Genomic DNA, 11,764 nt, shown 5'->3' on the forward strand with positions numbered 1-11,764 from the left:
GGCGCCGCCCAGCGCCCCCGCGCGCCGCCGCTCCCAGCCCCACGGCCCAGCCGCTCGCCGCCCGCCGCGACTCCCGCCACCGCCGGGCTCCGCCCCTTGCCGCTCGCCCGCCGCCGCCGCCCCGGTCGCCAGCGTGCCCCGCCGGCCGCCGCCTCCTCGCCTCCGGGGGAGCGCCGCCCCGAGCCGCTCGCCGCGCCTCCGCCCGCGCCTGGCCCCGCCGCCACCCGCCGCCCTCCGGCCAGATCCGCCCGGGGCCGCCTCCCCCGCGCCTCCCGAGCTCCCTCGACCTTGCCGGCGACTTCCCGGCAACAACTCCGGCGAGATCCGGCCCTGCCTCGATCCGCGTGCCCGAAACCCTAGATCCAGTTTCGGAGGTGATATTTTCGTCTAAGTCCCAGATTTTCAGCATTATCATGCCATGTTCATCGCATCGTATCTCTGCATCCGTAGCTCCGTTTCGTGCGTGTAATATGTCAAATTGTTCGCCTCGACGAGTACTTCATTTCATTTCCATTGCATCATTTTCATTTGAGCTCATCTTGATGCCCGAAATGCTGTTGGAAGAGTGCATGTTGATGTTAACGTGCTGAAACTATTATAACTTGCTCATTTATCATTTTTGCCATGATTGATGTGTGCATCCTATGAGGTTGATGTCTACATGTATGTTGTTCTATGCCATGCCATCTTTCCAGGGGTGACATCCATGTATTTTTGTGAGTGGTGTGCTGAGTGCATCGAGCTTGCTAAGTAGGGTACTTGCTGTTGCTGTTTTCCTGACAGATTCTGTTATATTTTGTTGCTATGTTAACATGCTTCTACTAATCATTCTATGCATAATCTGGAGATGCTCTATAAACATGTTTTGATCTACATGTTATGCCCTATCCATCCATGCCCCTGGTTGAATTTATAGCTTGATGAAGATTGTTGTAATCGTGCTCCAAACTTGCTTGATAATGTTGATGTCAGCCTGCTAACATTAAGTTCACTTGTTCCCATGTGTTTTGCTAGTGTCCCATGCACCCTATGACCTTGCTCTTGCCATCCTTAGCTTCATAAACATGTCTTATTACTGTTGGTTGCCTTGCCATGCCATGTATTGCTCTGTGGTGAGTGGTTCAAGCTCACCAACATGCCTACTTATTGTTGTTCCTGCCATGTATGAATCTGTAATATAACTTGCCATATTTACATGGGTGCCATCATATTTTCTGTGCCTTTTTGGCTCATGGTCAGTAAGGGACTTTTGATTTATGATATTAGTAGATTCATGCCATGCCTTTGTTTGCCATGATATGTTCCTGTAACATGTTGTTTGCTTGCTCTAAACATTGCAACCTGATGATATTTCTGCTAAAGTCTGAAACTGTTATTATTTGCAATCTTACCATGTGTTTTGGAGCATGTTCTAGTTGTTTCTGGAGATAGCTCAGTGTTCATGTTTTGTTGTGCTTTACCTGTACTTCATGCCCATGCCTTTTGTTTTCATATTTTGGTATTGTAGCATGTTGTTTTGATGCTTGTAAGATGCCTAGTTGCTGTTTTGGGCAGATTGTTGTTATGACTTGTATAGTGTGCATGTGTTGCACCGTTGCTCCTTTTTGAGTGTGCTCTATATGAAACTTGCTTGATTTTGCATGTAGTTCCATATTATCATGTTGCATCCTTATTTTGAGGTGTTTGCTTGATGTTTGTATGCATTTTGCATCAATGCCATGTTTATCTTGATTTGCTCATATCTTCTAGGCCGTAGCTCTGAATCTATAGAACTTTATATGTAACTTGACTAGAATTTCATGTAGATCATCTTGGTGCATTTTAACTTGCTGTTTAACAACTTGAACATAATGTTTATTCAGATCTGGACCAATTTCGAAATTTGCATATGAGGACTTACGGGAATTGTTATATGTTGTTTCCGGCCTCATTTAAACTTGCCTTGATGTGTTGTTCTTGTTTGCATCATCTCTTGCCATGAGTAGCTTCATGTAGCTTTGTCATGCATCATGCTTGTTGTGCATCATGCCTTGTTCATGTGTGGTGTGTTTACCTATGTTGTGTGCTTCTTCTTGTTAGTTCCTGTTTCGTTGCGATCGTGAGGATTCGTTCGTCTACGGTTGGTTCGGCTTCATCCGTTTGTCTTCTTCATGGACTCGTTCTTCTTCCTAGCGGGATTTCAGGCAAGATGACCGCTACCCTGGATCTCACTACTATCATTGCTATGCTAGTTGCTTCGTTCTATCGCTATGTTGCGTTACCTATCATTTGCTCTTCAAGCCTCCCAAATTGCCATGAACCTCTAACCCTTGACACCATTCCTAGCAAACCGTTGTTTGGATATGTTACCACTTTGCTCAGCCCCTCTTATAGCGTTGCTAGTTGCAGGTGAAGTTGAAGATTGCTCCATGGTGGACAGGGTTATGTTGGGATATCACAATATCTCTTATATTATTAATGCATCTATATATTTGGTAAAGGGTGGAAGGCTCGGCCTTATGCCTGGTGTTTTGTTCCACTCTTGCCGCCCTAGTTTCCGTCATACCGGTGTTATGTTCCCGGATTTTGCGTTCCTAACGCGGTCGGGTGATTTGTGGGACCCCCCTGACAGTTCGCTTTGAATAAAACTTGTCCAGCAAGGCCCAACCTTGGTTTTACCATTTGCCTCACCACCACCTATACCCTTCCCTTGGGTCGGCCAACCCAAGGGTCATCTTTATTTTAGCCCCCCCGGGCCAGTGCTTGTCTAAGTGTTGGTCCGAACCGAGCCGCCTGCGGGGCCCCTCGGGGCAACTCGAGGTCTGGTTTTACTCGTAGGCTGACCTATCCAGTGTTGCCCTGAGAACGAGATATGTGCAGCTCCTATCGGGATTGTCGGCGCATCGGGCGGCTTTGCTGGTCTTGTTTTACCATTGTCGAAATGTCTTGTAAACCGGGATTCCGAGACTGATCGGGTCTTCCTGGGAGAAGGTCTATTCCTTCGTTGATCGCGAGAACTTGTCATGGGCTAAGCTGGGACACCCCTGCAGGGTATAAACTTTCAAGAGCCATGCCCGTGGTTATGTGGAAGATGGGAATTTGTTAATGTCCGGTTGTAGATAACTTGACACCAGATCCGAATTAAAACGCATCAACCGCGTGTGTAGCCGTGATGGTCTCTTCTCGGCGGAGTCCGGGAAGTGAACACGGTCTTTGGGTTATGTTTGACGTAAGTAGGAGTTCAGGATCACCTCTTGATCATTGCTAGTTGACGACCGTTCCTTTGTTTCTCTTCTCGCTCTCATTTGCGTATGTTAGCCACCATATCATGCTTAGTCGCTGCTGCAACCTCACCACTTTACCCCTTCCTTTCCCATTAAGCTTTGCTAGTCTTGATACCCATGGTAATGGGATTGCTGAGTCCTCGTGGCTCACAGATTACTACAACAACAGTTGCAGGTACAGGTTATGCGATGATCATGACGCGAAAGCGATGCTTGCTTGTGTTGAGTTCTTGTTCTGCTTCTTCTTCGATCAGGGGATAGGTTCCCAGTTGGCAGCCTGGGCTAGCAGGATGGATATTGTTTGAGTTTCTGTTTATGTTTCATCCGTAGTCGGATGTTGATCTTGTACATGATGTATTGTTGTATTCATGTGACATTGTATGTCTTGGATGTACCCCCACTATTATGTAATGTTGATGTAATGATATCCACCTTGCAAAAGCGTTTCAATATGCGGGTCTGTCCTTGGTGGGACCTTCGAGTTCCTTTTGGATAGGGTCACATATTGGGCGTGACAAGTTGGTATCAGAGCCTCGACCGACCCTAGGAGCCCCACTTGATTGATCGTGTAGTTTGGCCGTTGTTGAGTCTAGAAAAAACTATTTTTGGAGTCTAGTTATATCGGAGAGTAGGAATTCTTTTTACTCCTCTGCCCCTTCGTCGCTCTGGTAAGGAATATTGACGTAGGTGTTTTGAATTATTCCTCTTCCCATTCAAATTTTTCTTTAGGTTCACGCGGTTAGTTTTTCGTTCGTTGGTTCTCAGCTCTTTTATCCGGTGCAATTCTCGTCAAGTTGACTCGAGTCTCTTCATCTTTGCGTTCAATCCTCAGTTGTTTTCTTTTCCCACCCGCCCACCCCTTTTCATCTCAGAACCGGAGTCCGTAATCGAGCATCCATCCTACTCGTGCGAAGTCTTTGCCTTCTTTCCTCAATGATTTCAACCGGTGTTTTCTCTTCAAGATATTCGTCGGTTCCCCTTCAAAGTTGCCTTTGTTTTCCCGCCCTCCCACCCTCTTCTTCCCGGAGCCTGACTCTCTCTCGACCATCTATTTCATTTGTGCGGAGCCTCTTCAGTCTTTCATCAATTATTTCAACCGGTGAATTCTCGTCTCGTTCGTCATTCTTCATCTCTTTTTCTTTTCCGGTGGATTCAATTCTAGTTTTTCGGGTTGATCATATTCTTTTCCTCGGCTCAAGTGTTTTCCCTGCTCGTTCGCCTCTCGCCATTCAATCCTTCCGGAGTTCAAGACATCTCAGGAGATTCGTTTGTGTTCGAACTAATTCGAGGTTGCCACCTCATTCAAATATTTCAATTGTTCCGGTGCTTCTTCAATCTGTTCAACATCCCTTTCCAACGGTGTTATGTTTTTAGTGGGCCCTAACCCACAGGTCTTTTCCCAGGATCTTACCTGACTCTTCTAATTCCCCCGGAGTTATTAGAAAATTCTTTTCAAGTGTGACGTAAGAATGAATTTCATCAGTCACATGCCTTCTCCAAGATCGCTTTCAAAATCATTTCATTGTTGGCTCAACCTTTTCGCTTTTCTTTCTCCCGGAGTACCTCAACAATTTTGATGGTGTCTCGTCGCCATTCTCAACATTTGAAGATCGAAGAAGAGTTTCTCTTAAATCTTGTCCGTTCTCCTGAAGATTCATGTCGCTAGCTTGATGCTATCCTATCAAATAGTTTCAAGTCATGCAAATTCTTTTCATCCAACCGGAGCATTTCAGGAGTTGCTTTCTCTCTCGATCATCCAGAGGCCATCTTTTCAGAAGATTTCTTCATTCTAAGTTTTCAGATTCAAACTCCAATTATTCTATATTCGTGCCCTTTCGTTCGTCTCAATATTCTTCCGGTGCTTCGTTCAAGTGTTCTTTAATCAGCTCTTGATCTCTTTGTTCTTTTGCTTCTAAATTCCCTCAAGCATATTTGTTCTTCTAATTCTTCCCGGTGATTCATCCTCCTTCATCAGTCATTTTCGAACTCTTACGGTGGTTCGTTCAAGATTCTTTTTCCTTGATTATCATATTAATCCATTCATTCTTTCAATCCTACCGGTGGTTCATGAAGACCTTCTCAAGTTTGCGATATGTCACTTCTCAATCCTTTTCAAGAAGAATAAGTAGTATGCAAAAATCCATTGCTTTCCATCAATTTAATTTGATGAAGGATAGGCATACAATAAATCTTATTTTTCATTTCATCCAAGTGATTAATCCCTTCCTTCGGAGTTTGTTCTTGATGAATAAACTCTAGTTCCAAGTGTTTCATCTTTTCTTTTCCAGAGTTCAAATTTCCTCGGCCATTTCGTCGGAACCTCCATCTATATCATCGCAAGCTTTAGCCTTATTATTTCATCCTTCATTCTATCTCATCATCCTTTTGTTACCGGAGTTCTTCATGGTGGTTCTTCATGATTTAATTCATTCTTCAAGAGTTAGTGTCATTCCATCTTGTGAAGTTCATATTCTAATCCTTCCTTTTTCAGCCGGAGTGCTGCCTAAATCCTTTCAGTCTTATTCGTTTCTTATCTCGTTCTAACCGGAGTGTTTTCTTAGTCTATCTGATTCAGTGAACTTTCGATTCTCGTCATTTTCGTCGGTCCTCTCTTTTTCTCGAGTTCTCTCGATTCTTTGCTCCTTCTCTTGAGTTCTTGCTTCACCTCTTCCCCTTTTTCCTTTCCGTCTCGGTCCTAAGATCTCGGGACAAGATCTCTTGTTAGTGGAGGAGTGTTGTAACGCCCCGGATGCGATGCGCCAGGTGTCTGCCAGTTGTTTGCCGTCGTTGCCATGTCATTTGCTTGCGTGTTGCATTTTATCATGTCATCATGTGCATTCATTTTGCATACGTGTTCGTTTCATGCGAGAGCATCAAGCAAAGGCATCTATTTCAGTGCAACAAGACCAAGACCAGCCCAACAGCAGGGAAGAAGTCATTGTGGAGCCCAAGCAGGCGTCACCACCAGAGCCTTTGACAGGCGAGGACCAACTTTAGTCAGGATAGGTGTACCCGCTGTTCCCCTTCAAAATGGCCAATTGTTGGCGCCCTTCCCGCTCAATATTTGGGAAGTGGCCCAGGGCCTTTGCCTATAAATAGGGCTAGCCACCCCCAGGGTAGGGCATCTGGATCCTCACCAAGAAACCAGTAGATAGAGCGGTTGAACTCCTCCCAGCAGTTCGTCGCACCAGCCGAGAACAGACCCTCGCGAGGTTGTACTTCCTTGTATTGTTCATCATCACCCCAAGAGGAAATCCACCACACCACACACTGGAGTAGGGTATTACACCATAATGGTGGCCTGAACCAGTATAAACCTTGTGTCTCTTGTGTTGATTCTGTTTGGTAGTTTAGATCCTAGCGATTCGGCGAGGAGCAAGCCGGTAGAGGGTTAGATCTCCGCGCGCACCCCAATGTTCGAACCTCAAGGGTCTGCCGGAACCTGAAATCCGACATTTGGCGTGCCAGATAGGGGTGCGCCGGAATTCGCCTTCCGTCGCCTCATTCTTCTCCGACCATCGCATCCATGTCTGACGCTCGTCGGGCTCGCGCCGAGCGCCGAGCCGCCCTCGCTTCCCATGTCGCCCAGACGACTCCCGCCGGCGGGCGCCCTCATCGTTCCCCGTCACCTGCCGTCAACGCCACCATCGGCCCAGCGGGGAACGGGCAGCAAGCATCATCCCAGCATTTCCCCGTGGCCTCTTGGAAAGAGCCCAGCATTTTCAGCAGAATGCATGGCGTCGAGTTCTTGTTCAAGTTTGTCCATGACGACCCACGACCTTGCCATTTGCTCTTGGCTTCTCAAGCTTTTTCTATGCACCCTCATGTTCAGCGTCAGCAGTGAGCTTTCAATGCAGTATTGGGATGCCTTGTTTGACGCTACTGTCCTCAAGTCATTTCTGTCAAATGTTGGCTGGATGTTCGGGCGTTTGGTGTATCTCCTGAGTATGTATTTCTCTGGAACACTGGCAGCCTTAATTGTCTGCATCATGCAGAGGACATGCACGCAGAAAAGACCTGTATTTGTTTTTGGAAGAGGTGCATGTTTTTTGTCATTTTATTCGAACAAAAACTTTGCAAAAAAAGTAGTACAGTATGTAACATCTTTTTTGCACTCCTCACCTATGTGGTCCCATAGCCTGCACTCGCACTCATATTTTCTCCCATGGGGTCTGCCACCACCTGGAACGCGTGCTAAGCCCACACAGTCAGTTTTTGCGGGTGGTTGTAGCGCACTAGGTACTTTGTGGGCTCTTCCGTCTCTGTCACCGTGAAGAGCGTGCTCAGTTTCAGCCTATCTCTGATCTCGCTGTACACAGCTCGTGTGTACAACTTTGCCATCTGGGTGTCAAACCCATAGTAGGTCAGTGTGTTTTGTTCCTTCTGCAGATGCAAGAATGATGATCATATTGTTAGTTTTCTCACAGGAAAAACTTCTAATAAAGTTTTTACTTTAGTATGCATGTTCTTTTTATGTCTTACGACAAGTGATAGAGATATACCCGGTTACCCATTGTCTCCTGGTTCTCTGTATGCCTCCTGGTTTTGACACATGAGTTTACCTGACTGACAAACCTATGTAGGTTATGTCTCTCATTTACGTAGTTCTTCTTGAGCACATAGTTCATGCTCTCACTTCGCTGTGTGGATGTCATTTTGGCGCAGAAAATTTCTTTGAAGTAGGCTGATATCCACTTCTCACGCTCGTTCCACATGCCCACCATTGTGGCATCATCGTGGAGGTTGTACTTATCCATGAGTCTTTTCCAGGCATCCTCAAACTCAGTTGGCATGAGGGGCCAGTTGAGAATTGATGTGAATTCATCTTTAAGGTCCTCGTGCAGGAAATACAGGTACGCAAGGTGTTCCCTGTACTTCTTCATAATGTGCCAGTGGCATAGCTTATGTACTGTGTTCTTGAAAACATCTGCGATCGCCAAAGCCATTGCCGGGCACTGGTCTGGTAATGAGAAAATAGACTCTGAGTGGTCAGCAGAGATGGTTGTGCATATATACCAATAGAACTGACACAACATTTTTTTGTGTTACTTTACTTTTCGTTTTTGGAAGGGGAGTGGTGGTTGGGGCTGGTTTTAGCGGTTGTACCTGTGAGGATGCATGTAGGAGCCTTCCTTCTCATGCACCTTAAAAATGTCTTGAACAGCCACTTGAATAAATCTGCATCCTCATCTCTTATCAGGGCAAAAGCAAAGAATGTAGTTTGTAAGTGGTTGTTAGTTTCGACAAACACCCCAAGTGGCATATGGTACTTGTTGGTCTTATATGTTGTGTCAAACGTTACGCAGTCTCCGAAGTCCTGATATGCCCCTCCGCAGCTTGCGTTCGCCCAGAATATGTTCTTAACTCTGTTGGACTCATCGAGTTGCATGTCACAGAAAAATTCCCTGTTTATAGCTTTCATCTCCCTAAAGAAGTTGACAGTCTTTAGGACATCGTCCACATCATCAATCCTTGAATTCTTTGATTTCCTGCATATCAAAAGTTCATTGAAAATTGCATGTTGAACTGGCGTCAGGTCATGCGTTGCGTGATATGTTTGTACTGACAGAGGAAAAAATACGGAGACGGTTTATGGGAGGAGAACAAGTTTGTACTTACAGGTTAATCAGGTCTTTGGCATTCATTTCGAGGAAGTAGCTACCAGGGTCATCACCGCCCAGTATGCTCATGATTTGCGCGTGTTCAATGTCTTTGAACTGCAGGTACTTGATGTACTCCAAGATTGTTTTTTCAAAGTTTTTGTGGGAGTGCAAGAAGACAAGCATTTCTGCGGTGAGCTGTAGCCTGTGGTTGTGTTCCCAGACTATCTCTTTTACGACAAATGTTCCATCCTTTTCCTTCTTCAGCCTCATTTTAGCCCCACAGTTAGTTCTGGCTGTCGTCTTGTTACGCTGTCTATTTGCTTCAGACACCTTTGATTCATAAACTCCATGGCACGTGCAATAAAGGTAGGCTCTGGTCTTAAACTTGGGGCCTTCCCTGACAGCAAAACCAGCATGCTTTGCATATATGTTGTAGAAGTTCTTAGTTTCTTCGAAAGTTTCAAATCTCATCTCTAGCCTTGGCAGAACATAAGCTTCAATATCAGGTGGCTGCACACAATAGTGACCAAACAAAAATGTTAGATGGGGTGGTCACAACACCATGGTATGGACTGTGCTTATGTTTTTTTCTTTCTATATGGATACTTACATGTGTATAGCTCTGCACTGCATCTGGTGTTTGTTGTTCTCCCTGGTTTATGGGCGCCGGTGGTGTCACCCTTGGCACATTCAGCAATGCATCTCTTGGAGGGAGCAACGTTGACGAAGATCTCCGTCTTTCGTTGTATGGCTGTCTCCCCTCAGATTCATTGTGAGGTTGTTCCTGTCTATATGGCTCATATCTTGTACCTTTGAACCTGCTAGATTGGCCAAAATTTCTGTCTTTTTGCCCTGGTCTTCCCGTCGCAAATGCTCTTGCAGCATGGATGATTGATGTTGACATAGCGACTGGTGGAAGCTTTGTTGCAACCCATCCATGGTTTCCTGTCCTTGGCTTTTTGCATGCACTGGGGAAGGAAAACATTTGTTGTTGGTGATATTGTTGGCCTTGTTGCCACCCAGCAGCGGCAAAGCTTGCATTCCCAGATATTGTTCTTTGCTGTATAGAAGAACCTGCCCGTGCTTCTGATGTTTGCGGTGTATCTTCAAATCTGCCTGTACTGTTGAAATATCCAGGCGGTATTTCTGGTGTTACCCAACCAGGTGGTGCCCCATATCTGTCTGGCTCATGAAATCCTTGCTGCGTGCACCGCCTTGCATGCTTCTGCAAACAACATTCAACAGTTTTGAGATTAATCTGGTTCGTTCTCAGTCAAACTGATGAACGTTGATGCTCAAACACGGATGTACTGATGTACTATTTCTTCTACAACTTATGCAACTACAGTAGAAGTACTCCTAGTTTATGTATCATTGAACTTACTGTGTAAATGTGGCACTGTCTTATCACTATATACTTGGACTGACGCATATGTTTTAAGTTTTTTTACTTGAACTGAAGATAGCATATTAGATGCACTGACAGTAACCTCGACATCCTAATCGTGCATCAATGCATCTACATTACAAGTACTGCCAGTTTATGTATCACTGAACTTACTGTGTACCAATTTTATATTATTATTTTTAGTAACAGTTTTGTTAATCGTTTGAACTGACGCAACTACATGACTTGTACACTTAGAGATAGCAACATACAACTTTTCAGTGGTAGCTGAACCTTTTGTCACTATCTACTTGGACTGACGCATATGTTTTTAAGTTTTTTTTTACTTGAACTGAAGATAGCATATTAGATGCACAGAGAGTAACCTCGACATTTGTAATCGCGCATCAATGCATCTACATTACAAGCACTGCTAGCTTATGTATCACTGAACTTACTGTGTAGCAATTATATATATATTTTTCGGTAACAGTTGTGTTACTCGTTCGAACTGATGCAATTACATGACTTGTACTCTTAGAGATAGCAACATACAACTTTTCAGTGGTAGCTGAACCTTTTGTCACTATCTACTTGGACCGACGCATATGTTTTTAAGTTTTTTTTACTTGAACTAAAGATGGCATATTAGATGCACTGACAGTAACCTCGACATGCTAATTGCGCATCAAGTGGCAGGGGTGTAAACGAACTGATGCAAGCATTTGCAATGTACTGATGCAGCACAGATGCATCACACAATTTGGTACTCATGAACCCAATAGTGTAACATGTAGGCAGAGCATAGCAGCACAGATAAATTGATGAACTGATAAATTGACAGAAACATGGTACCTATCTTCATTCAAACCCAGATCTCAAAACTTTGGTGTTGCTAGTAATGTGTGTGGGAAGAATTCATCACCTGCATCTTGTTGCATGTGACTCCATCTTCGTTTCGTTGGCGGCGTATTGGCAAGAACTTGGGAGGTGGAGCCATTGTTGTTGGGGATACGACCGTGCTTGTGGTGGAGCTCTGTCGACGAGGTCCGTCGAGGGGCGGAGGCAGGAGGCGTGGATGACGGCCCAGGCGAATCTCCGGCGCACGGCGGCGGGAAGGCGCGCGGGGAAGCTCCTGCACCAGGCGGCGGGTAGGCGAGCGGAGAGGCTCCTGCACCAGACGGAGGGAGGCGTGCGGGGAGGCTCTGGCGCCCGGCGGCGGGGAAGCACGCGGGGAGGCTCCGCCGCCCGGCGGTGGGGAGGTGCGTGGGGATGCTCCGGCGCAGGACGAGGCGACCGATGGTGGTGGTGGTCGGGCCGGCGGCATGGCTAGATGGGGGCGCGTCGGCGGGTCACGGCGCCGCGGGCTCCCTCGCTCCGTCTGCCGCCGTCGCTCGCTCGCCCGCGACGGCTGCCTCCGGCGGGAGGAAGTGGGTCGGATTGGGGCTGGGTCGGTCGTTGACGCGTCACGCCTTATAGGGGGCAAGGGTAACAGAATAATATTCTGTTAC

The sequence above is a fragment of the Triticum dicoccoides genome, chromosome 2A (genome assembly GCF_002162155.2).
Source record: "Triticum dicoccoides isolate Atlit2015 ecotype Zavitan chromosome 2A, WEW_v2.0, whole genome shotgun sequence".
Taxonomy (NCBI): domain Eukaryota; kingdom Viridiplantae; phylum Streptophyta; class Magnoliopsida; order Poales; family Poaceae; genus Triticum; species Triticum dicoccoides.